Genomic DNA, 27,832 nt, shown 5'->3' with positions numbered 1-27,832 from the left:
GACACTTTTTTTTTTTAAATTTCTCCAAGAAGGACTTTGTTTTTTCTTTCTTTTTTTTTAAAAAAACAAACAAAAAAAAATGAAAAGGAAAAAAAAATTTAAATTAACATATAATGTATTATTTGTTTCAGGGGTCCAAGTCTGTGATTCATCAGTCTTACACAATTCATAGCGCTCACCAAGGAATTGACACTTTTAACAGTGACCAAGAAGTGTTGAGGGCAGAATAGATACTTAATAAACATATAGTTAACTTTTGGGGGGGGGATGGGATTATATTTTATTTTAAAACTTTTAATTTTAAATAAATTTTAAATTTATAGTAACATTGCAAAGGTAAATAGTACATAGTCCTCATATACCTTATAGCCAGTTTCCTCTCTTATTAACATTTTACATTAGTATAGTACATTTGTCAAAAGTAATGAGTCAAGATTGATATATTATTATTATTAAAGTCCTTGGTTTATTTAGATTTCCTTAGTTTTTATCTAATGTCCTTTTTCTGTTCCAGGATTCCATCCAGGATACCATATTGTTTAGTAGTTGTGCCTTTTTATGCTCCATTCTTTTTTTTTTTTAAATACAGGCATACCTCATTTTATTATGCTTTGCTTTATAGCACTTTGCAGATACTACATTTTTTATAAATTTAAGGTCTCAAGTTAGTCAGCACCATTTTTTCCAACGGCATGTGCTCACTTTGTGTCTGAGTCACATTTTGGTAATTTTCCCAATATTTCAAACTTTCCCATTATTATTATATTTGTTATAGTGATCAGTGCTCTTTGATATTACTATTTTAGTTGTTTTGGGAGCACCATGACCACACCCATATGAGACAACACACTTAATCAATAAAAATTGTGTGTGTTCTTTTTTTTTTTAAAGATTTTATTTATTTGACAGAGAGATACTGAGAGAGCACAAGTAGGCAGCGTGGCAGGCAGAGGGAGAAGCAGGCTCTCCGCTGAGCAGGGAGCTGGACGCGGGGCTCGATCCCAGGACCCCAGGATCATGACCTGAGCCGAAGGCAGCCGCTTAACCAACTGAGCCACCCAGGCGCCCCAAAACTGTGTGTTCTGACTGGTCTATTGACTGGCCATTTTCTCTCTCCCTCTCTGTGGGCCTCCCTATTCCCTGAGACACAACAGTAATAAAATTAGGCCAATTAATAACCCTACAATGGCCTCTATGTGTTCACATAAAAGGAAGAGTTGCACATCTCTCACTTTAAATTAAAAGCTAGAAATGATTAAATTTAGTGAGGAAGGCATGTCAAAAGCTGAGACAGGTTGAAAGCTAGGCCTCCTGCAGAAAGCAGCCAAGTTTTGAGTGCAAAGGGAAAGTTCTTAAAGAAAATTAAAAGTGCTGGTCCAGTGAACACACGAATGATGACAAAGCGAAACAGCCCAATTGCTGATATGGAGAAAGTTTTAGTGGTCCAGATAGAGGATCAAACCAGCCACAACCTTCTGTTAAGCCAAAGCCTAGTCCAGAGCAAGGCTGTAACTCTCTTCAGTTGAGAGAGGGGAGGAAGCTGCTGAAGAAAAGTTGGACGCTAGCAGAGGTTGGTTCAGGAGGTTGAAGAAGCCGTCTCTATAACATAAAAGAGCAAGGTGAATCAGCAAATGCTCATGCAGAAGCTGCAGCAAGTGATCCAGATCTAGATAAGATAATTGATAAAGATGGCTACATTAAACAACAGATTTTCAATGTAGATGAAACAGCCTTATATTGGAAAAAGATGTCATGTAAAACTTTCATAGTTGGAGAGAAAAGTCAATGGCTTGACTTCAAAGATTTAAAAGATAGGCTGGCTCTCTTGGTCCAGGCTAATGCAGTTGGTGACTTTAAGTTGAAGCCAATACTCACTGACCATTCTTTTTTTTTTTTTTTTAAAGATTTTATTTATTTATTTATTTGACAGAGAGAGACAGTATGAGAGATGGAACACAAGCAGGGGGAGTGGGAGAGGGAGAAGCAGGCTTCCCGTGGAGCAGGGAGCCCAATGTGGGGCTCGATCCCAGGACCCTGGAATCATGACCTGAGCCGAAGGCAGATGCTTAATGACTGAGCCACCCAAGCGCCCACTCACTGACCATTCTAAAGGTCCTAGGGCTTTTACACATTTATGTTAAACCTACTCTGCCTGTGCTGTATAAATGGAACAACAAAGCCTACATGACAGCTCATCTATTTACAACATGTTTTACTGAATATTTTAAGTTCCACTGTTGAGACCTACTGTTCAGAAAAAAATGATTCCTTTCAAATTATTATTGCTCACTGACAATGCACCTGGTCACCTAAGAGCTTGATGGAGATTTCCAATAAGATTAATGTTGTTTTCAGATCTGCTAACACAACATCCATTCTGCAGCCCATGAATCAGGAGTCATTTTGACTTTCAAGTCTTATTACTTAAGAAATACATTTTGTAAGGTTACCCCTGCCATAGATAATGATTCCTCTGATGGATCTGGGCAAAGTAAATTGAAAACCTTCTAGAAAGAATTCATGATTCTAAATGTCATTAAGAACATTCATGATTCATGGGAAGAGGTCAAAATATCAACATGAACAAGACAACCCTCATGGATGACTTTGAGGGATTCAAGACTTCAATGGGGGAAGTCACGGCAGATATGGTGGAAACAGCAAGAGAACTAGAATTAGAAGTGGAGCCTGAAGACGGGACTGAATTGCTGCATTCTCATGTTAAAACTTTTAACAGATAAGGAGTTATTTCTTATGGATGAGCAAAGAAAGTGGTTTCTTGAGATGAATTTACCTCTGGTGAAGATGCTGGGAAGACTGTTGAAACGACAACAAAGAATTTAGAATCCTACATAAACTGAGTTGATAAAGCAGTGGCAGGGTTTGAGAGAACTGACTCCAATTTTGAAAGAAGTTCTACTGTGAGTAAAATGCTATCAGGCAGCATTGTGTGCTACAGAGAAATTGTTCGTGAAAGGAAGAGTCAACAGATGCAGCAAACTTCACTGTCATCTTATTTTAAGAAACTGCCACAGCCACCCCAACCTTCAATAACTGCCACCCATTAGTCAGCAGCCATCAAGAAAAGGCAAGACCCTCCACCAGCAAAAAGATCAACTCCCTGAAAGTTCAGATGATGGTTAGCATTTTTTAAGCAATAAAATATCTTTTAATTAAAGTATGTACATTGTTTTTTTAGACATAATGTTATTGCACACTTAATAGGCTATAGCATAGTGTAAACATTACTTGTATATGCACTAGGAAATTAAAAAATTAATTTGACTCACTCTATTACGATATTTGCTTTACTACAGTGGTCTGGAATCAAACCCACAGTATCTTTGACCTACGCTTGTAATAAAACAAAAATTTAAGTAGAGAAAGTGAGGTGTTATGGAAATATTTGGTACTATCTTTGCAACTTTGCTGTAAATCTAAAATTATTCCAAAATAAAAGTTAATTTGTGCTCACTCTGGCATCACATATACTAAAATTGGAACTATACAGCGATTAGCATGGCCTCTGCACAACGATGCCACACAAATTCGTGAGGCGTTCCATATTTAAAAAAAAAAAGTTAATCTAAAAACTGACACGCAAAACGACAAAAGCAATGTCTTTCTCGAGTTTCCTTTAAAAAACCTTCTATACGTACAAATGTTCATCTTGCACAATATGTTTAAGTTTTAAATGTTAAATATATGACTACTCATCTCTCTACATGGAAGTTTCCCCAAAATACTGCCAAACGCTTTCCATTAGCTACATTCCAGTTCTATTAATCACTCACCAAAAATATCAGTAGAATACCAACATTAAAATTACTTGCTTTCTGGGGATGAGGGGCATAGGGAGAGGTGAGCATGGGGATATTTCAACTAGATGTGCTCTACGTGTACGAATTCAGTTTGCTTGATCCTTTGCTCCCCAGACCCTCAACCCCTTCATGGTGTATTAGTTATTTATTCATGTTACTAAGCTCAGGGAAAGTGGATATACAGTAAAAGAAAAGTTAGCCGGGATGCCAATGGCTACTTTCCAGTGAATGAGATCATGACATTTTAGGAATCCAAAGTACCTTCTCAAACCCCTCTCCCCTTTATCCGAAGACTATAGACAGGCTGTGTCATTCAAGATTTTGTTTGAAGCAAATATGTCAGTTGAATTCAAGAGAAATGAAACAACCCCCTAGAAATAGTTAAGATTTGCTCAATGGTGACTTATCAAAACTGTGCAGATATCCATTCCTGTAACTTCCTGTAAGTAAGCAGGGGAGAATGCATCGCTGACAGCACCATAGCTCCAATATAACTACTGACAGATAGTAAAGCTACTTTTTAATATTGTAGTCCCAAACTTTCCTTGTTATACCTGCCTATCAAATGTCTGTTTTGATAAGAATGGAAACTGATAAGAAGGAGAATGTCTGAGAGACCTGAGAAAGAAGTGGGATTGACTGAGCAACAGTTAGTTACTCCAGGATACCTGCACATCTGACCATTTATCCTCTCACTTACTCTTGGGCATATATAAATATATATATGAGAAGAAGGAAGAAAAGAAAAAAGAGAGAAACAAGGCAGTAGGAGATAAAAGAAAGGTAAGAGAGTAGGAGTAAAAACTAGGTCTGAGACCACTAAAATGTGACAGAATAGACTTACAATTTACTATTATATTTTTAAAAGCTAGCAGAATTGAATTTTCTTGTCCTATTCCAGTTCAAGCCCTGATGAATATAAAATCTAATTTTGTTTAGATAAAATATATTCTTTAATATGTAAAAAGCAGAGCAGGGGCGCCTGGGTGGCACAGTCGGTTAAGCGGCCAACTCTTGGTTTCGGCTCAGGTCATGATCTCAGGGTCTGGGGACGGAGCCCCCTTCTGGCTCTGTGCTCAGCAGGGAGTCTGCTTAAGATTCTCTCTCCCTCTGCCCTTCCCCAGTAACTAAAACATCTCCATCAGATTTGATTTACATTTAATTGCTTTAGCGTACCATGATTTCTTCTTAAAAAAGGTGTTTTACTCTTTAATAACATAAAGAAATGCTTAAAATATGTTAAATAAAAAGAAAAAAATGATGTAAATGAAATCAATTTACTTGTTTATTTATTCATGTATTCAACAAATATATTCTAAGCTCCTTCTATGTGTCGGTCACATAGGTAATGCAGATTTAGCATCAAACAAAACCAAACTCTTATGTTCATGGAATTTATGAGAAGATAACACTAAGCAAATAAACACCCAGTCTGATGGTGAGAACTAATGGGGAGCAATAAAATAGGTTTGGTAAAGGCAGTGATTCCAAATTATTTTTATTTTTATTTTTTTTTTAAGATTTTATTTATTTGTGAGAGAGAGAATGAGAGACAGAGAGCAGGAGAGGGAGGAGGGTCAGAGGGAGAAGCAGACTCCCTGCTGAGCAGGGAGCCTGATGTGGGACTCGATCCCGGGACTCCAGGATCATGACCTGAGCCGAAGGCAGTCGCTTAACCAACTGAGCCACCCAGGCGCCCTCCAAATTATTTTTAAAAACAAAACAAAACAAAACCTAACACACATATATGGAACATTTAGGTATTACTTTACGAAATTTATCTACTTCTATAAGTTGTATTTTCCCACTCCAAAAACAATTATGTAAAAGCTCCTAAAAATATATTAGCACATGATAGACTGTTTTCTCTGTGAACTGTAATCATATTTAGTTGTATGTTTATAGCTGGCTAAGGATTTGCAAAATATCGAGAAAAACTATCCTAATCCATGTAAGAGTTCTTTCTATTTTAGGTTAACAATTTATTCACTGCAAACACAATTACACTGGTTAGGACCAGAGCATGCTATATATTCACAATGTAATTTCTTAAATTACAATTCTGTTAAAGATTACACCTCTTCAGCTGCACTAGACAGAAAATGTTTTTAGTAAAAGAAATAATAAGGAATTTAACACACAAACTTCCAGAGTTAAATCAACACAGTGGGAAATAATAAACTCGGGAACTTATCAGTTAATGTCAGAACATTCCAATTTGATTATTCCTATAACTTTATGTATGATGTAGGTAGCAGCTTTTATAGTATACATAGATGTATTATAACAAAAGTTTATTAAACATTGAACATAGCAGAATGAAAAATCAAATGATTTTAGATTCATTGAATTTAAATTGTGGGTCAGTATCTTTTAGTGGTTTTCTACTGCCAGTTTCATAAATCTTACAGTATCAAGCATAATAAATACATTCAATGTCTTTGCCCATAGAAGCACTATCAGTATTAAGAAAATATTTGAACTGTCAAAACACCAACACTATTTCTTAAATTTCAAAAACAACAGCAACAAACAAGAACCTCAGAAGACAGGTAATAATCCCACCAGGTAGCAGACAGAAAAACAAACCAATATCGAAAAAAATATGTTGGAAAAGGAACAAAAATCGACTTTACAAAGAAAATCTGTTTGCTGGGTTATTTAGGGAATGCAGAAAACAATATGGAAAGGGAAGGAAGAAGCATGTGAACTTCAAATACTATAAAATAGATAACTCATATAGTGAATGGGAATCCTTGGGTATTCCATGCTTCTGCTTGGGTTGGCAGTTCATTCTGAAAGCCCAAAAAGTCACACAGGGAAAGTAATCCTCTAAGTTTAAATTTAGACTCTTATTTAGATGGCAAATGACAAATCAACTCATGCTTGTTCAAAAAGACTCAATTTGTTGTAGACACATTAAAAGTATTCACAGGTTCACCTCTGGGCGCCTGGGTGGCTCAGTTGGTTAAGCGACTGCCTTCGGCTCAGGTCATGATCCTGGAGTCCTGGGATTGAGTCCCACATCGGGCTCCTTGCTCAGCAAGGAGTCTGCTTCTCCCTCTCCCGCTCCCCCCTCTTGTGCTCTCTCACTCTCTCTCTCAAATAAATAAATAAAATCTTTAAAAAAAAAAAAAGTATTCACAGGTTCACCTCTAATGCTCAGCTTGCCAACTTAGTGGCCTTGTACAGCAATTAAGGTAAGCAGAAGTTGAGGAGAAGGGTCTATGTTTTGGTAGTTATGATATCACATATAAGCATATTTCTCTTAGAATAAACATATATAAATGTGTTCTTCCTTTTACTAGAATAGTCTCAATGCCAGGAAAATATTAAAGACCTGCTACTATGTTTGTAAACTTGGCTCACATGGATTTCAAAGAGAGTTGCATGTCTAACTGAAAAAATCCAGCACAAAACAATTGAGATCTGTTTCCCTTTCATGGTTAATCATGCTTTAAAAATAAACTCTTGAGAAAGCCCAAACTCATATCTTGGCAGGTTCCTGCTCCAACATAAACCCTAACTGATTTAAGTTTTGATTTATTGATTAGAATTTTAAGAAATTCATTTTATTCAATTTAACTATAATGAAGTTACAAATAGAGACCAAGAGAAATATATTAAGGGAGAACTGAAAAGAGAATGGGTGATTACTCTTCCTAACAATGCTGCTAAAAGACTTCACTTAGAAAAATGGTTTCAGAGATAGAAGCTCTGAGAATGCTTACTTTCAGGAAGTAAGAACAGTGAAACTAAGAAGCATACCAAGAACAGAAAAATCGAAATGAGATCCTGTTAGGTTTGATTGGTCTTTCTGATACTCTAACAGAGATATCAAGAGAGCTTGAAAAACATCAGTTCTCTGAGCAAAGCAATGATGACCAGATAAAAATATACCTCCCATGATGATAATGTAAAGGCAAGGAAACAAAGATAATTATCACAGGCTTACTCCTAAGAAGGAAACTTATGGGAAGAAGATACCAGAGGCTGGTGTGGACCAGAAAGGGGCCAAACAGAGAAAAAGACACTGAGCAAGAGAACCCAGGTCCCGGGTGGTAACCAAGAAGGTGAAAGAGAACACCTATAGAATACATACACTGGGTTGTATTAGAGAGGTTTTTAAGTGTATTACTACCCTTCTTTAAACTCATTGACAGCATTCATGAACATTAAAATGCTATGTTCCTCTGCATATAAGTAACAAAGGTAGATTTAAAAGCTATTTGTCTCAGTGGCTGGATAATTAACAACTATGTTAATTGGAATTTTAGGCATTACATCTAGAAAACAAAAAATAGTAAGATAATGTTTTATATTCACAATTTGCTCACCAGATAAATTTGTGGGTCTTCTGAGGTTTAGCCACCTGTTCTTAGGTAACATTTAAGTACAGATGTATTTGTATAATAAAGGTCATTTGATTCTTTTGTTTCTCATTTATTCATTATAATTAATTCAAAGTCACTGTAACCAGATGCATGAGGTAAAGAAAAGAATTACACACACAGCCTTAAGAAAGAAAGAAAATCTTTTCCCAGGCCCTAAAGGGAAAAAAGAGAACTTGGAAAATTTTCCTAGGAATTCTCACAGAATTACTGAAAGTAAGGTTCTTTTCAAACATTTAACACTTTGGAAAATCTGTGTTTCCTTATTACAACTCACTAGCCTGGAAAAGGACTATTTTATTTATTTCAAAGATCCAACAGAGCTTATATAATTATTTAGTTTTTCAGAGGGCTGAAGTCTCACCAATAAGGTATGGATCCCAAATATGGTGTGGATCCCAAAGGCTAGTTGTAGCCTAGCTTTAGTTCCACTGCAGTGAAGAAAACAAAATGTCTTTATTATAACCAAGGGTATATTAATTTATCCATTAAAAGAAAATGCAATGCTAGATCCTGGGGGCATGGTGGTAAGACACAGCTGCTCTTCTCGAGTCTTACCAAATAAGGGGAGAAGACAGACACGTTAAGGAACAATTACAATGTACTATGATAAATGCTGTGTAATAGGAATAAGTACAGAGTGCTTATGGAAGCAGAGAGAAAAGGTTCCCCAACCAGCTTTTGAGAGATGAGATCTGAGAGATTCAAAGAAGTTATCCAAGAGTAGGGGAGAGTGGAAGGAAAGGCAGGGAGAGAAAGGCAGGAAGGGGAAGAGCATAGGCAAAGTGCAGGAGGCAGCAGACAAGAGGAAGTTTCTTGCAGAAAACTAGGCACTGTATGGTGCTATATGGCAAAGGGTGAGGCAGGAAAGGTAAGCAGGGCCAGATCACGAAAGCACCTCTGATGCACGGCTACACTGGACTTACCCTGAGGGCAATGGAATCACGAATAGCTTTTAGAAAGAGAAGTGAATATGAACATATTTTCATTTTAGAAAGACCACTCTGACAGCAGTGAGGAAGGGGCTGAGACTGGGGACGTAAGACCAGTTAGGAGGCTATACAGTACTCAAGGTAGAAGATGATGGTGGTAATGACAGGGCCCTGGAACAAGTCTGAATTCTGGAGCCAAGACACAAAAGGAACATGCTGAATTTGAAGGGCCTATAGTACGCCCAGGTGCTGATGCCCAGCCAAGTACAAAATTTAGTAGGTGAAAGAGCTGTTGCAGACTAGATTTGTGAGAAAACAGTACACAGTGCGTCTTCAGAGCCCCAGGAGTACATCAGGTTATGAGAAAACCAGCAGTGAAAACAGGGAGACATTAGGAGGATGTTCTTATGAGAAACACTCATGGACATTTAAAAGTATGGCCTAAGATGAGGAACCAAATGAGGAAAGTCAGGAGAGCATGGTATTACAGAGCCTGAGAGGAAAGCACTTGAAGGGGAAAAAAAGAAGTCAACAGTGTAACATACTGCAGAATGGCAGAGAAAATAACATTGAGAATGGGCCATCAGTTTCAGTGAAAACTGATGTTCGTGACTTTGAGAAGAGCAGTTTAAGTGAAATGTCTGGCATTGTGGGTTGTGGATTAAGGAAGGAATGCACAATAAACAAGATTAAAAGAGAGACAATGTGTTTCTCTTTCTGGAAGTCTGGATGGGAAGGGGCAGAAAGGAATGTGGCTTGAAGAGGAGGCCAGAGGGGATGGAATACAAAGTACGCAGGCAAGAGGGAGGATGAAATCACAGACAGAAGCATCGAAACTTCTACTGTGACAGGAAGGCAGTAGGAGAGAAGGAAGGGTGATGGAAGACTGAGGTTTAGCACAATGTTAGCATCACATGTGTGGAAACAGCACAGTTTGAGCCAAGACTGCCACCTTGGTTGTGTGACCATCGGTAAATCTGACCATGTACAAATCGAAACTTTTCTGGTCCTCAGTTTACTCTTATAAAGATGAGGATGGTAGGTTAGATACCCTCTAAAGTGCCCTTCAGTAATAAAGTTCATAACTACAATTAGATCATAATCTCATGAGGGATTTTTTTGTGTGTGATAGAAGACTATAAAAAAATGTGCTAAAATGTACAGAAATGGACTTAACTTCTGTCTGATATCCACACAGTCGAAAGAGCACTTTGAACCAGACTTATATTGTAAAGTAAAAACCGGAATCACTGTGTGGCTCAGGCATGTAACATAAATATTCAGTCTGGCCTAGTCTGCCCAACCACAAAAATTGAAGACGGGTTGGTGTTTCTTTTGACTCCTGGAGATAATCAGGGAAGACCACGTAAATTGATTTTGAATAACAGAAAGCTACCGAAACATTCAGAAAACTATAAAGTTCTTTCTATAAAAGTATTTGAATGAAATCAAGTAAGATCTTACCTCCATTATAAGTTTTTAAAATTTCCTTTTTTTTTTTTATCATTTTCATTTAAATGCAACAAAAGTTAATTTCTTGCTCAAACCATTTTCAATGTATGCTGACAGAGTAGGGAAAAGGCACTCTGTTCTTACTAATTTAGAGACCCCATCTCTTTCCATTTAAATCAGAAGTTCTTAATCTCTTTTTGTTCCATGACTCATTTGGCAGTTGGGTGAAGCATATGGACCTCTTCTCAGAATAATGTTTTTAAATGTATTATATAAAATGCATAGTATTGGGGTGCCTGGGTGGCTCAGTTGGTTAAGCATCTGCCTTCAACTCAGGTCATGATCCCGGGGTCCTGGGATCGAGTTCCGCATTGGGCTCCCTGCTCAGTGGGAAGTCCACTTCTCCCTCTGCCTCTCTCCCCAGCTGTGCTCTCCCTCTCTCAAATAAATAAAATCTTTAAATAAAATAAAATAAAATGCATAGTATTACAAAAGAAATATATTGAAATATGGTTGTCAAAGTTTAAAATTTGGTGCTACAGATGTGCTTATTAGATTCAATGACAAAATTTAAACTAGTGAATCCAATAATTATTGTAATCTTGAAGCAGTGAGGCATAGATATTATTTTGAGATATCTGAAATAAAAATAATATGATTTCCACTGGTGTCAAGAAATACTCTGCAAGACCCTTTGCACCCAGCAGGCCAATTAGTGAAGAGAATGTGGATGGTGCCTGGAAGTACTTTGTATTTCTGCCACCCCACCTCAGGGGCCAGAACTGAGTCACATGGACCACTACCTAGTGCCAGGAAACAGAATTTCACCAGCTCTTACTCTGAAATCTCTCCAATTGTTTCATTTTGTTTTTGGGGGGGGGGGGGGGGAGGGCTTTTGTCTGAAACTCGTTCTCTAGTAGATTCTTCAGCAAGAGCTCATGAGAACAACACTTCAATTCTTGGAATATTCATAACTATTTATCTGTGGTAGTTATACTTGAAGGTAAGTTTGGCTGGATAGCAAATCAGTAGCTCATGTTTTCCATCCTTGAGTTTCTTAAATATGGTACTTCATGGATTTTTCTCCAATCAACTAATTTTTCAATCTTTTCAAATTCTGATTTATGTTTTCTTTCTTATCCTATAGCATTAAACATTTTTTTCACTTTAAAATAATAGTTTCCATCTACTTTGTAGACTTTTGGGGGCATGTTTGCATTGTTGGGACATTATTTTGTTTTATTTTTTTCCTTAAAAATCTTTGCTTAATTTTGCCTTTAAAAAAAAAAAATGAAATAAGTTTTCCTGTACTTTGAAAAGAATAGCCCAGGATAGTTTTTCCAACTTCATGATTCTAGAATTCTCTCTCTTCTTGTTTTCACAAAGTGATTTTTTAAAAATGGACTTCTACTTTGTGGGATTGCCTATGTTGTCATCATCTGCTTTATTTATGTTTTTTTTTAAAGATTGTATTTATTTATTTGAGAGAGAGAGAGAAAGTGAGCACAAGCAGGGGGAGCTGCAGAGGGAGAGGGAGAAGCAGGCTCCCTGCTGAGCAGGGAGCCCCATGAGGGCTTGATCCCAGGACCCTGGGATCATGGCCTGAGCCCAAGGCAGATGCTTAACAGACTGAGCCACCCAGGCGCCCCTATTTATCTGTTTATCTATTTACTCATTTACTGCTCTTTTTCATTTATACTGAATCTTCTTACAAAAAGAAAGCCTTTTTTATGGTTTATCATTTTTAAGAGTTTTATATATGTATGTATATATATTATTGGAGTATAGTTGACACAATATTACATTAGTTTCGGGTGTACAACACAGTGATTTCATAACTCTATACATTATGCTATGCTCACAAGTGTAGCTACCATCTGTCACCATACAACACTATTGCAATACCATTGACTATGTTCCCTGTGCTGTACCTTCATCCCCATGACTTATTCAGTCCATAACTGGAAGCCTGTTAACTCCCATTCTCCTTTATCTACTTTGCCCATTCCCCTACCCCACTCCCCTCTGGCAACCACCAATTTGTTCTCTGTATTTATGGGTCTATTTCTGTTTTTTTTGTTTGTTTGTTTTGTTTTTTAGATTCCACATATAAGGGAAGTCATACGGTATTTGTTTTTCCTCTGACTTATTTCACTTAGCATAATAATCTCCAATATATACGTTATCTCTATTATATATATAGAATGGAATATTACATGAATCTACTTTTATATATATCCATATACATATCTCACATCTTCTTTATTCATTCATCAACCAATGGACACATGGGTTGCTTCCATATTTTGGCTTTTGTAAATAATGCTACAATAAACACAGTGGTGCATGTATCTTATCAAATTAGCGTTTTCATTTTCTTTGGTAAAACACCCAGTAGTAGAATTACTGGATTACATGGTATTTCTATTTTAAATGTCCGAGGAACCTCCATACTGCTTTCCACAGTGGCTACACCAACTTACATTCTCATCAGCAGTGCACAAGGATTCCCTTTTCTCTACATCCTTGCCAACACTGATTATTTCTTGTCTTTTTTGATACTAGCTGTTCTGACAGGTGTTAAGGTGATATCTTATTGTGTCACTGTGCCATCACCTGCTTTTTATCTGAACTTTTTCTTTCTCCTCCCCTATTGTCCCGTCCTGCTCAATTTGGATTCTACTTCAAGCAGCTTTTCTCCATAAGAAGATTTGTTTTGGAAGGGAGCTTTGGGTGCTTGCTTCAACAGTATATAAGAACCAGAATGACCCAACACCATCAAAATGAATTGCTTCTGGTCCCCTTGTATTCACCTATGAATTAGATCCTGCAAAAACATCCATCTAATCTCAGCATCTACTCTGATTGGCTTAATGTGCTTGCCAGTGAGTAGCTGCTGACAATTTGAGGGATTTCCTATTCTCAGGGCTTTCAGCTGCCCTGTGTCTTTTCCTCTGCTTCCTACCACACAGTTACTGGGCCCATCTGAATCTTGTAGTTGTTGGTAATTGGTCCTTACCTGCTAGTATTTGGGGGTTGGAGGGGGTACCTGGTTTTGATTTAGCTGCTAGACATAGGTTTTGATTCTGATATCCTAGTTGCTCTACCTGTTTTTATGAAGAAATTAAAAAACAATGCCACTGCTGCCTATCTTTCAGGAATCTTCCTGAACTTTGTGTTTTTTAATTTAAAATAATTATTGTTCAAAGTCTACTTCAGAATAGTATGAATTAGGGCTATCAGTCATTCTAACAAAAAGTGAGTAAAACATCAGTGATTTTCAAACTTGTAGTCTTGGAACTGTGGGAGATTTATGTATATGTGTATGCATGCCCGTGTGTGTACATGCACTTCTGCTTTCCTTTCTTCACCCCATTTTCAACAGAGGGGATCTGCTATAGATATTGAACCTCCATGAAATATTCTGTTTGAAGAACGATTACATGGTTAAAACTGTCTGAATACCACTGTTCAGGAGTCATCTTTCAAAATCAGCATTTAAAACCTAAGTAAAGTGAACTGACATTCATAAAACAGATTTAGTATTCAGAGAAATAATTTGAGCCAAGAACTACAACGAGAATTCAAGCAAAAAAAAAAAAGTATCTTTTAATAATCCCTCATGTTTTTTCAAAGGCTTGAGGAAAAAGTATGTATTTATTATATTTCTTTATATTTCTGTTAAGTTTCAACTGTGGTATCAAATATAATTCTTAAGTTGTCCAACTATTTACTTAGAACAAATATGAAAATTTAAGTTACATATGCTTAATCACAAAAATGATCAACCAAATTCAATTTTTCCACTTTGTCCTATCTATTTAAAATTTCAATTTCCCTTAGAGGTGTTATGAATGAAATGCTTAAAAGAACAACTTTAGAAAAAATAAAAACAGAACCCTAAATGTAAGTGTTTGTGGAGGAACACATGATTCCTTGAAGGCCAATCATGCTGGTATATACTACAGTATACTACATACCCATGAAATTGGACCTCATGGATCTACCTGTCAGCCCCCTGGATCCAAGAGATCAAGATCCATAACCTTCTGGTAAGCAAAGAAATTTTCATTTCCCTAGGTGGGGAGATCCCCAGGAAGCAAGGAGGGTAGTGCCATCTTGGAATTCTGGCAAACCAGAAAAGAAAGAATGGGGCACAGAAGCAGTAACTTTTTCAGAGATCTATAAGGCCCAATTTTAAGATCTATTGGTAGATTCTAATGCATTACTTGAGATCTCCACATTTGATCTCTGGTAAACAGGACCTTCCCAGGAAACCTCTTATTACTGTAATGCTTTTAAAGTTTCCAACCTGCCTGACAGATACCAGCTTCTTTTACTAGAAGATTCAGATTAGTACTACTTGGGCCTTGTAACATGTGCCTACATGGTTGCATATCAGATAAACAAGGCACTGTAAATCCTTATTCAGAAACTTGCCAGACTGAAACAGTATTCAAGGATTGTGTGTACAGAAAATTTGTGAAGATGAGGGAAAAGAAAACTGATTTTGTGTTTATTTTAGAAATCAAAGGTCAAGTAAAACATACACATACACACACACACACACACACACACAAATTGGCAATAGATTACATTTTTCTCTGCAATAGGCAGAATCCTTCACTGAAAAATAGAGTGAATCAATGATACATTCCCTTGGAACTTGTTTAATCATGTATAATATTAAGGAGAAGTCAAACTGACATATATATTATAAAGTATAGCTCTTCTTCTGCCAGTGAATTATCTGTCAACTTGACAGGTTCAACTCTGCTTTACGTTATTACTGAGGTACTTGATCATCCTAAGATTGCAATATACAAAAGTTCTTACTGGGCAGAATGGAATGTCAAAACCCATGGAGCAGATGCCACAGATGTCCACTGATGTGACTATAAAGGTAAAGTCATAATGTGAATAAGAAAATATATTTTATGAGTGCCTTATGTAATTTAGATATATCCATTTTTTGCTGCAATTGTTTTTTTTAGGTTAAGTTAACCTCATTATCCTCTGATGAGCTTAAAAGTAACAATATCCATCCTTTACCCATCATCTTCTCCCTGAGGTAAATGATGCAGAATGTCAAAACTCAGAGATTTTGGTGCTTCTCTAACTCAAGTCCCTCATTTTACAATTAAGTCAATGTAGATCCACTGATGTTTATTTAAAAATAAACACAACAGGGGCGCTTGTGTGGTTCAGTCTGTTAAGTGTCCAACTCTTGACTAAGGCTCAGGTTGTGATCTCAGGGTGGTGAGATCAAGCCCCGCATCCGGCTCCACGCTCAGCGGGAACCTGCTTCTCTCCCTCTCCCTCTGCCCCTCGTTGCTCTTGTGCTCACTCTCTCTTTCGAATGGATAGATAAATCTTAAAAAAAAATAAACACAAAATTTATTATGTGCCCACAGGCATCATATACCAGGCATCAACACACACGTGTTCCAATTTAATCCTAATAGTTTTGTGAGATGGATTTCACATCTCACAAAGATGTGGAAAGAGATGTGGAAAGATGAGGAAACAAGAGATGCGTGACTTGATCAAGAACACATAAACAATTAGTTCCAGAGCCAAGATTAATCTTCAGAGTCCAAGTCTATTTTAATTTTTTATTAGTTGTTTGGTTTGGTTCCCAACTCTCTCTAGCCCTCTAATTTTACACCTAATGTTAAGTGACTTATCCAAGGTCATGAACTAGAGTAATAAAATTTGAATCCAGGTCTTCTGACATAAGAGATTTAGTGTATTTCCATTATGCAGTGCTAGGTATCTCCCCCAAGTGACTTTAACTTTAGACTTTGACTACTTCCTAGTGACTGCAATGAGTAAAGTACAATGGTAGATGCTGAATGTATCATAACCATCCCTGAACTATCAGAATGTGTCACACTCTTATTTTTACTTTATGACCACCACCTTTCCCTTTTCTCCATGGATCTGCTTCCATGTCTTTTTGTTTGTTTTTGGCATTAAGCCTAACAACTGTGTGTAATATGGGAAAAATATAGGATAGTCTTCTTTGTCCATAAATAGTTCGTCGAAATTAAAATTTGAATAGAGGAAGTAGAGGCAAAAACAACTGCTAATTTGTGTGTTATCAACTGGAAGTCCAGATAAAAAAGTAGTAAAGAATGAAATAAGAGGGGCAAATGACATGTAGGACTGGCAAGAAAGACTGGCCTTGAGGGAAGGCAGAAAGCATGGCTTGAAAATAGACAGTAGGTGAGCAGCAAAATCCAGAATGGTCTATGTGGAGTAAGAGGAAGTGGGCTCTGTAAGAGAAATTCAAGGAAAGAAGGCTGCCCAGTATAGTGAGGCTTTGAATATGAGGCTTACCTGATCATGATTTATGGAGTCATTGTTGATTGCTGAAAATAAAACTAATAGTTACCATCTATTTACTCTGTCCCTATGCTGCACTAAACCCTTTTAGTATTTCACATTAATCTTGATTGTAACTCCATAAAGTAAAGATTATTAGGTTCATTTTCAGTTGGTATAACTAAGGCTTGGTGAGGCAATTTGCTTAAAAGTCACTGGAAAAGTAAGTAGAGGATCAGTATTCTAAACCATGTCATTTGGATTGCAAAACCCACACTACTGTCTGACAGTTGTTTCTCCATTAAAACCAACAAATAAAACAAAAAAAAACTTTCCCAAAGCACGAATCTTAGGTCTTCAACTTAAACCATATTCAAGTATAACCACAAAGGGAAAAACATACTTAAAAGATAAAAAGCCAAGAAAAGAAAACCTTTAAGCCTGAGGTTTCTCATGCAGCCGAATGCAAAATATATAAACACACGCAATAAAGTATATTTTATGACAACAGTGACTCTGAAATCTCAATGGAGCACACATTTCATATTTAATAGAGCCATTACATATTCCTTTTAGCCAACTTCACTTAATTGAGTATCTTATTTTTTGAGGGAAAAACTGCTTTGAAATTTTATCTCAGACCTTTCCATAGTTAGATCTCACTTAAATTACCAAGAAAAATAATTGCTGTTTTGCATTCATTTTGCAAACACATACTAAACTCTAAGGAGCTTCTCCTACTGTGAAGGAAGAAGCAAATAAAAAATATACTGTTATAAGGGAAATAAAGAAACAAGTCTCAGAGATTAATCATTATTTTGCAACAGGACAAAATATTCTGTGAAGAATTTACTATAATACAAAAAATAACCAATCCAAAGTTATCATTACCGACTGTCACATAGGCAAGGATCATAAAGACTTTGTTATACAGGATAGTATGCTGTAGAAAACTAGCTGTGAGCTAATTGTACATATAAGGGGCCAATGTTTTCCATATATCATTTATATGTGTATCTATCTACTTAGGTACTAACTGTAGTATCCTTCATTTAATATTTTCTTTAAATTAAAAAATTTTTTAAAGAAGCAAAATGCCTATTTAAGCCCTTTTAAAAAATAAAATACCTAGTTTAGCCTTGATTAAAAAACCATGAAATCACAGTTCTGATTACTAGTTATAATATCTTTCCCAATATAAACTAAAATTAATACAGGTAATTACACATCTTAAAATGTTTACTCTGTACTCCCTGTAATCATTCTGCACACTTCAGGTATAAAGCATCATACTTTGGAAGCCACCTTAATAGGAACTCTCCTAAGGTGGGGGGGAGGGGCAGTTAAAAAGTATTCTACTATTACTGTGCGAACTGTTACAGGAATTTGTCCAACTCTAAAGAATGTGTGTCTATACTCATAAATGCACACTATGCTCTGAGACTAGAAACTCAGTCAAAATAGAAATTTTGTAAAAAGTGAGGCATATTACATAACTCTCAGTTACAGTTAAACATGCATTTTTCCTTTGATAGCTACTGTTCAAGAGGGCATTTATAGGCAATCAATTGAAATGGCTTATAATTCTATAAATAGGTCACAATACTTGTCATTAGTTAAGGAAAAATGCCAGTTGTGCTAGAGCTGGGAGACTGAAGGGTAAGTGGGGTTTGGAGATGCGAAGTGCAGAGTTCTATAGACCTGGCCTGGGGAACAGCAAAAGTGAAGATTCCTTCTGCCCACATTTCTGTTCTGGCTAAAGGATTTCCAATTCAGCCACTGCATAACCACTGGTGGTCTCTGAGAAGCCAGAGGATCATCCACTTCATCTTAAAGTCAGGTAATGAATTTGTCAGATACTCTTAGTTATTAGCAAGAGCTAATAGGACCTTTTGTGGGGAAAAGTTATGATAAACTATTCTAAAACTACTTCGTGATAATGGTCTTTTAGAAATTTATGACTTTTGGGGTCTTTAATATGAGATGAACTATACTATACCTAGTGTGATTCAAACTGCTTATTGCAGGGGCAGGTAGAGCTGCCTGGATTCTGGGTTCACACAGATCTAAGTTCTATCTTAGCTGTCACTCATTAGCTGTGTGACCTTGGAAATTCTTTAAGCAATTTTGTTTCAGTTCCTTCAATGGTGATAACATTACCTACATTATAGGATTACTGTGAGGATTAAATGGTATGACATGTAGAAATAATAGTTGAAGAGTAAAAATAGTACGTAGAATAATAGTAAGAAGTCAATATTGCTATCAGTTATGTAAAGCAGCTTCCCCTTTAATGAATAAAAATGGAAGTGAAAATGTAAGTATCCATGAAAGCTCAGGTTCCAACACAATTGCTTTTTGGAGGATGTTAAGCAAATTATTTTCTAAGATACAGAAGTGCAGCCATAGTCTTAGAGTCCATATTGCTAATTGCATTATTTGTATTTAAGATTTCACATACATTTGAAAAACACTTGGTAATTAATGAAGCATTTTCTCACATATTATGTCATTTGATTCCCACCACAAAGCCTAGGAAGTAAGCAGCAAAAGTATAACTCACATTTTGTAGATGAGGAAACTGAAGTTCAGAACAGCTATTTAATTTCCAGTTACAGTAACTGGAGAAGTACTTTCTTAGTACATCACCTCTGCCTCTCATAACTTTTACTTGTTTCACAGTTTAGGATAAAAAATTGGGTATTACATAATTAAATTCTGATTTAAGATTATTGTTTATTTGCTTTGCTTTGGATTTAAATAGAACTGACAAAGTATTTTTCAGCACAATAAAATTTCACATATCTCCTTATTAGGGTTCTAGAAAAGTAGCCTATGTTTGAGAGGCCCTAAAAATAAATGTAAAAATTTATGTAAATAGTTGATGTTCCTGGCTTTTATTTTATCTCCTTGGAAAAAAGTAGTAAGTCCATTTAAATAATGAATTAAACACCAATCTATCATAAATGATACAAAATACTTTGATAATACCGTTGACATTGCAGGTCAGGTTCTGGTTTATCCTTCAAAGAGCAACTTCATTACTAGATGACTGTTCACTTATGCAGTTACCAGGCAGAGCTCCTCTGCGATAGTTGTTGACTTTCTATTAAATGTAAGCCAGGGCTTGATGGCCATTAGAGGTATGAAACAGCCACAACAGTGATATGCAAACATGCTATTTTAAAATCAAGTCCAATGTCACAGTTCATATATTTTGTACATTCTAATTTATCAAGAACATTATGATCTTTAAAATATTAATATTGGCTTAATGAAAATGGCTAGCACGAAGCCCTCTATTTCTTTTGAGTTAAAAGCAGAGGACCATTCTATAATACAATAAATGACAATCACTAAACATGAAGGAGTTTGTAACTATACTGGAATAAACTTAAAACGGGTTTAATCTGAAGCAAAATGATGTAGTCAATGACTACTACATTATGGTAGATAGTATTAATTAAAGACAAATAATAAGCAATTTATGTACTATTTTTAAAAAGTCAGCAAAAAATTTTATTTTACTTTTTAAAAGATTTTTATTCATTTATTTGAGAGAGAGAGAGAGAGTGGGAGGGATGGAGGGAAAGGGACAAAGAGACTCCCCACTGAGCATAGAGCCTGATGGGGCTCAATTCCAGGACCCCGAGATCATGACCTGAGCTGAAGTCAGATCCTTAACTGACTGGGCCACCCAGGCACCTCCCCAAACCCAAGCAAAAAATTGTAAAGAAACAATGTAGAGGAGAGAGAGTAATTCATCAGGTCTAGAAGCCACTCTGAGGCCTTCTCTGCAGACATCTGGCATCTAGGGACCCAGGAGGTCAGCTATCTCAAGTCACTGGCAAGAGAGTCCCATGGCCTAACGTTCCATAACCATCAGGTTATAACTACTGGTTACTAGAAATATATGATAAAAACTGAATCTAGGATCTCTTACGGTTTACAATAAGGCAATATCCTCTCTGATGTGAGAGGTAAAACAGATTTGGCTCTCCAGGTGACAGGCTCAGATTCTCCTTCCTAATCCCAAGTTTCCTACAATTCTGCCAATTAATACCATTTAAATAGAAAACATTGCTAGGGTGGGGCCAATAGTCATACCTGCCTAGTATGATTTGGGTTAGTTGACTATCATCTTTTCTCTCTTTGTACCCTTAAAAGGGTGTACAGTGCAGGAATTATGGGAAACAGACTGAGAATTAATTTCAAGCAAGATGCATTTATAAGAAAAGGCAGGTCTTTCAGTAATGGAATATCAGGAAATGCAACATTTATTGACCCCCATTTATTGAGTATATTAGGTCTCCCCTGTACATAGCTTTAACCATCTAACATGCAGTAAGAATAATTTACTATAATATCACTACCGCTAACACTTCTGTAGTGTCTACCGGGTGCTAGGCACTGTTTTATATACTTTACATCCCGATTGGGGTAGATTACCATTACACACCATCCCAGTTTTACAGACAAGGAAACAGGCATAGAGAGGTTAAGTAATTTCCTCAAGCTCACACTTGCCAAGTGGTTCCAGAGTCCCTGATTATAACAGTTACCCTATTGCTATAAAAGAACTCTTCTATCAGCTATAGAGAGATGATCAAGAGTATAACAGATAATGAGGCATGCAAAAGATGAGGTGGGAGAGAATTAAAATCGATTTCTTGGTCTAGAATTGGTCTGGTCCTTTCCTTAACCTAAACTGCTCAGGTATCACTTAACACTTGTCCTGTCCCTAATCCTACTCACTTCCTCCTGCCTGCCTACGCTGCTGTGTGCCTAGGAAACAGGAGTAGGGGAAAACCACAAAAGTTCTCTGAGCTGGGGTGGAAAAACTCGAGGACTCAGGGCTGGTCATGTACAGCAAATAAAATTTGTGAGAAGCTGTAGTCTTTCATCACACATTATCCTACACCTGCATAGACAGATAAAGACTATCAATGGAGGATAGTCATTTGTCTTTTAAAATAAAATTAAGAATCTCTGGAATTTGTTACCACCTAATGAGAATTAGCATTTTAATATCGTGTCCTGCTTAAGACTGGCAGTTTGAAAGCTTGAAGGTACTACTTCATGTCTAAAATGGTAACATGTTCTTGATGCTAGTTACACATTGGTAACAAAGGCCTATATTCACACACAATTTTTAGCAATATTAAGAATAGGCAGCATATAGAGAAAGTGTTAGACAATGAAGACCTCAAGTTAAAATCAATACAATAAGGTGCCTCGTTAGCGCAGTAGGTAGCATGTCAGTCTCATAAAATCAATACAATACAGTGACAGCATCAGGGAGACATTTTTGAATTATGCTGTGTAACAATATAATATTTCATACTGAATGATGCTAATCTTGTATTATTAAAAATGAAAAACATGTTACAATGTATTCCAAATAAATCCCTTAGTGGAATATTTATGACAAATCACTTCAGTTCACTCCCGACTTTACAACAGAGCCAGAACTGGATGAAATTAGTTTGTTATAATTTCAGAAAACCCTACACAGTACATGAAAATCACATTTAATATAAATGTCACATCATATAGTCATATTACTTTTGAAGTAACAGTTTTATTGGAGTAGTGTGAGTTTTCAGAATATGCAATGTAATCAAGACACTTCAAGTAGAAATATGTTAACTTCATATTTAAAAGGAAACAAATGTGCAATAGCATAATCATGGGAAGTAGACAGTATTCTAATACCAGAAATATCTGTCTTGGAGATTTGATAATCACACACACACACACACTTTTGTGGCTTATTAAATCAACTAAAATAAATAATAAATACAAGTTGTGACATTTTATTTACACTAAGAATCCTTTAAAAAGGAAATCATACCAATGGTAACTAAAGGATCATTCAGAGTACTATGATGTATGAAGAAATGACTATTTGACTATTATGAATTTATAATTTCCTGGTATCAATGTATAAAAATTCTTATTTCTTATTTTCCAAGTATCTTTGAATCAAGAATCAAGAACAGGATTCCTCTATCATACTGCAGCACAGCTTTAAGACCTGATATTCATTTATTGGTCAGTTTCAATTTAATAAAGACAACAATACTTGAATCAAAGCTACCTAGCAAACTTAAGCGAACTGTGGCAAAATGGAGCACAGATCCCACATAGTATTACTAACACCTGCTTTTGGGCTGCCTTCCAGGTACTATCACTAGCAACCCATGGGGTTGAGGTTACAGTAGTGGTGCTGGACTTACATGGGGTCATCTCAACTGTTTTTCCAGCCCTTCTGAATATGACACACATTTTCAGAAAGTGACCTGGGCCAACTATATGGTTGATAGCTTTGAGACTGTCTCTACTTAGACCAATAGAGGCAGCATATTGCTGTAAATAGATGAAATTTAGTGCCTGCACAATGGTTCTCCTGTTTTACCAACCACTGCTGTGAGAACCACAGTTCCGTTACCTATAAAATGGAAATAACAAAACAGATTTTAATAGTTTTCTGTGAAAATTAAGGGTATTCTGTGAATTACAAAGTAGCTTAAGAATTTCCAGTACCGGGGCACCTCGCTGGCTCAGTCAGTAGAGCATGTAACTCCTGATCTCGGGGTTGTGAGTTCAAGCACCACGTTCGGTGTAGAGATGACTTAAAAAAACAAATAAAATAAAGAATTTCCAGTACTTAAAACAGTAGGCTATGTTCATATAGACATAGAGACATGGCCAAAAGATGAATGAAATGTAATGATTCCTTGAAATCAATATAGTAATTTAGTAATAAGTACTTAATTTTGTTCATGCTTTTGCTTCTCCTCAGATGCCCCTGACCACTTTCAATTCCTCCTGCCTTGGCATTTCCAAATCTTTACTATCCTTTAAGATCAAGCTCAAAAACTGCCTCTTCTAAGAACATTCCCATGACAATCCAAATGGAAATAATCTCTTCTTTCTGTAATTATCAAAGCAGTTTAGCTGGTCTTCATCCATAAATACCTTATAGGTATTTATGTACCTATTTTATCTCCTGTGATTATATATCAACATACGGTTTATACTATAAACACACCTCACTGATCCTAATAATAGCAGTAATAATAACAATAACAAGCAGCAGCAGTAGCATTCCCTGCGGCTCTGCCGATCCCAGCTAGAGGGTTTATTATACACCAGTACTCATAGATTCTTTGGGAGCCTTCAATATAACCTATGTGGCAGGCACCATTATCGCTTTATACAGAGATGAGAAAACAGAAAACAGGGGTGGTAGAGCCGGGATTTGAGCCTGAGTGCTAAGCTAAACCACCTCTGCAGTAGGTATTCTGTATGGTAGGCCAAAAAGGCATGATTTCCACAGGGTCAGTGAGGTCGTTAAATTAGCAGAGACTTGAACCCAGGTCTTCGGAATTCAATTCTAGTGTTTTATCTTGTATCTCTAACTTTCACACTAACTCCAACTGTGTGCCTATGGACTTTTGGGAGGCAGTTCAATGACTCAAAGTGCCAACCAGTCGCATGTAGTCCAAATCATAAAAATAACCCCTGAGGTAAGGGCCATCCGCTGAGTTGCTGCTGCCTACCAGTCTCATACTGAGACAGCTAGCTCCGTCACCGAACTTCCTTGCCAGGGAGTCTTCATCTGGAAAACAGAGATAGGCACTTGACCACTACCTAAACTCGCAGGATTTGAAATTAAGGGGGGAAAAACCCTTTTAGTTATTCAGAATAAAACTGTCCAGCACAAAGCAAATTTTATGTTTTCTTTTCCTTTTCAATGTTTAAAACTAACACAAATATTTGACTTCATATAGAAAGTATACTGAGAAAGGGGACTTCATTCTGGTCTGTGGTTTTTACAGATCATAAAAGTTTTAAAGAATACGGAATTAAAATAGGCAAAATAGCTCTCTCTTACAACAGCTGGTGGAACTTGTCCAGAAACTTCCCTCACAACTTAAAAACGCTCAAGGCCTGAATAATTTGCTCACAATGATGAGTTTGTGTGGCAGACTTCAGAGCAATTAAAAGGTTATTGCAGAGGTCCTGGGGGGTGTTTATATAGCTTCCCTACTATAAAACAACATTTGCTTACTTTTTCTCCTCATATCTTGGTTAGTTTAAATGCTGTTTCATAATGTGTTTGCATTTATAAAAATTTTATGGTTCTCACTTATCTTCTCATGATTAGAAGCTGGAGAACAACTAAAAGTTACCAATTAAGCAGTCTTTAATGATTATTGAACTAATTTGTGGTGTACTTCAACTATGTGTATCAGTTACAAGTTTTGCTCTTTGTATTTCTCATCTCTCTTAGCCAAATTTGCCTTGTCAACCAGCAGAACGCTTATGAATTACAAAAAAATTCATTTTGTTCTACTAGCTACAAAATAACTGAACAATGAAAAAGAAATTTCAAGAACAATACTCTCAGGAGCCAAGGATGGCCCTTCTGAAATTTCCCATGGGTAGATTTGCATATTTAAAAAACAAAAAAAGCATTTGTCAGGCCTTTGAAATCGTAACAGAAGTCAATAATTTGTGAGCACAAAAGATCTGTGTTTAGTTTATTTATTATTATTTGCAGGTGGTGGTAAACAGTTTTATTGCTGGGGAGGGAGTTAGGGGAGGCAAACTCTAGAGAGGGTCCAGGACTCAGCTGGCCTGCATGGTCAAGGGGGAGGCCCCAAGGGGGATCTGTGTTTAGTTTAAATGTTTGTGGCCCCATAATTAAGGCAGAAAACTGAATCCAAAGAGAGATCTAGTTCAAACTAATATTTGCAAAAACTGAGATGGAATCTTAATTAAATCAGAATGAACATAAAATATAGGCAATTAATAATTCTCTTACTTCTTGATTTACTGATATTTACTTGTTTGGGAGACACGAAGTGCACTTCCTATTGGCAGTTAAGTTAGCTATGGACAGGTTAGGTAGTCAACTTGCTTAATTATGGCTCTGTTAATAGTTCTGCTCCATCTACTTTGTATGCTGTGAAGCCTCTGTAAACCTAACTTTCAGGTCTTCTCCCAGAAAGGGGAGAGAGCAAAACCTGCATTAAGCTGTTCTAGGCAGGCAAAGGCCTTAGTATGGCAGAAAGATAGGACAATCCTACTGAGTTCTTTGGAATCAAGTCTCCCCACTTGGCCTCAGTGATGAGAATCTCTGACACACCCATAAAGGAGTAGAGCACACTGCAAAATGTTAAGTCAAGCAGACAAAAAACATTTCTAACATTTTCTTTTTTCTTTTTTTAAGATTTTATTTATTTATTTGAGAGAGAGAGAGAATGAGAGACAGAGAGCATGAGAGGGAGGAGGGTCAGAGGGAGAAGCAGACTCCCTGCTGAGCAGGGAGCCCGATGCAGGACTCGATCCCGGGACTCCAGGATCATGACCTGAGCCGAAGGCAGTCGCTTAACCAACTGAGCGCCCCACATTTCTAATATTTTCTATGCAATGTTCAGAATCTGAGTTCAGCTGCACTGCAGCTAAATTAGTAAGTACATTGTATAGCAACTTAAAAGGAGACAGTATTTTATTTTAGTGTTTGCATTTGTATGCAGTTTTAAAAGCTTGGCATCTTATGACATACACATAGTTCAAATACAGCTTTACAAGAGTTTTCATTCTAGGTGTATCTGCACAGCATTATTTCACATCCACTCGTCACCTGTACATAGAAAGAGAGCTATTAGATTATCCTATTTTTAGGCTATGCTTTCTGGTTTGTGAGCTGACAGTCTTTGTCCTGTAAGTGAAGCACTATGAATGCTCATTCCCATTACATCTTCTTGCTAATTCCCTCTAGCCCACAACTCTGTTGTTTTAGGCTTTCTGACAGTTTATTTGATAATTTCTGTCTTTAAGTTATTTATGAGACTAAAGAAGACACAAGGTAGAACATGAGACTTAAATCAGATTTCAGAGGGCAGATGGAAAGCACTCAGACCTGAGATTCCTATAAAGGTCCAACCCAGCTCTTAGCTTTTAAAACAGGGACTCCCTTCATGGGTAGCACCACTTAAAATAAGCCATTCTTTTTCAAAGTTTTTATTCTCCTAAAATAATAAGCTCTTTCTAACAGAGATTCTGCTATAAATTAGTAACTAATAAACAGAAGGTATGAGAGAAGGAAATTACTACATTAAGGGCTATAAAAATTTTAAAAATCAGTTACAAAGTATTAAAAGCAAAGAACAGCTAATGACTATCTAAAAAATTCATTTCTTATAAAAAATCCAAAGAGAACTAAATTGAGAAAGGTAAAACATGTCTCTCTCTTATTCTTCCCTTTAAGTTCTAGTAGCTTATGATTCTAACAGGAACCTGAACTTAGCATTATTAATTTTACACAATTTGCAAATATCTCAGAATTTCTGTCTACCCACTATGAAACTAAAGAGTACAGAAAACTGTACTTTCAGGTTATTATATAGCAGACATTGTAGCTATTTATTCTCAGGTGTTTATCGTCTTTAAAAAGTGAGCAGCAACTCTGTAATAAGCTCAGGAAGGGGTTCCTCCCTGTTCAAGGTATTAACATCTTAACACTCAAGAGATACTTCCGGTGCTGATACTTCTGGTGCCAATGTGCAAATATATCCTGAAAAGAAAGCTGTAACATTTTGCCCTAGAAGAGAGTTCTGTTGGTTGCAGAGGATTAGGAAAATCTATAATGAAAAATTTATTGTTTGCTTTACAATGTACTTTTTAAATATGCAATATCTTGATTTATACTTTATTAGGATCTTCAGTGACTCCCTTTCTAAACTCAGAAAAGCACATAGATTTTTAAAATCCCCAAACTATATAGTTCTGTGTACCTCAGTTCTAGTCTTCTAAAATTTGTACCATTTTCACATGAGGAGTGAATATATATAAAGAGAAAGTGTGCCAAAACTTTAGTCTTGGTTTTTCTTTTGTT

At 36.5% G+C, this 27,832-nt stretch overlaps 1 protein-coding gene and 1 non-coding gene across 2 annotated transcripts in view; one reads left to right on the top strand and one right to left on the bottom strand.

Moving 5' to 3' along the window:
* The window catches only part of UBE2E2 (ubiquitin conjugating enzyme E2 E2), a 369,519-nt gene that overhangs the window by 102,018 nt on the left and 239,669 nt on the right, over positions 1-27,832 (bottom strand). The gene's annotated exons all lie outside the window — the stretch shown is intronic.
* On the top strand, positions 3,468-3,571 carry LOC116635362. Its single transcript, XR_004300148.1, has one exon. It is a non-coding gene; the product is annotated as a U6 spliceosomal RNA (small nuclear RNA).

This window comes from Phoca vitulina, unplaced genomic scaffold, assembly GCF_004348235.1.
Source record: "Phoca vitulina isolate PV1807 unplaced genomic scaffold, GSC_HSeal_1.0 scaffold10, whole genome shotgun sequence".
Lineage (NCBI taxonomy): Eukaryota > Metazoa > Chordata > Mammalia > Carnivora > Phocidae > Phoca > Phoca vitulina.
This window is presented reverse-complemented; position numbering and strand designations above follow the sequence as displayed.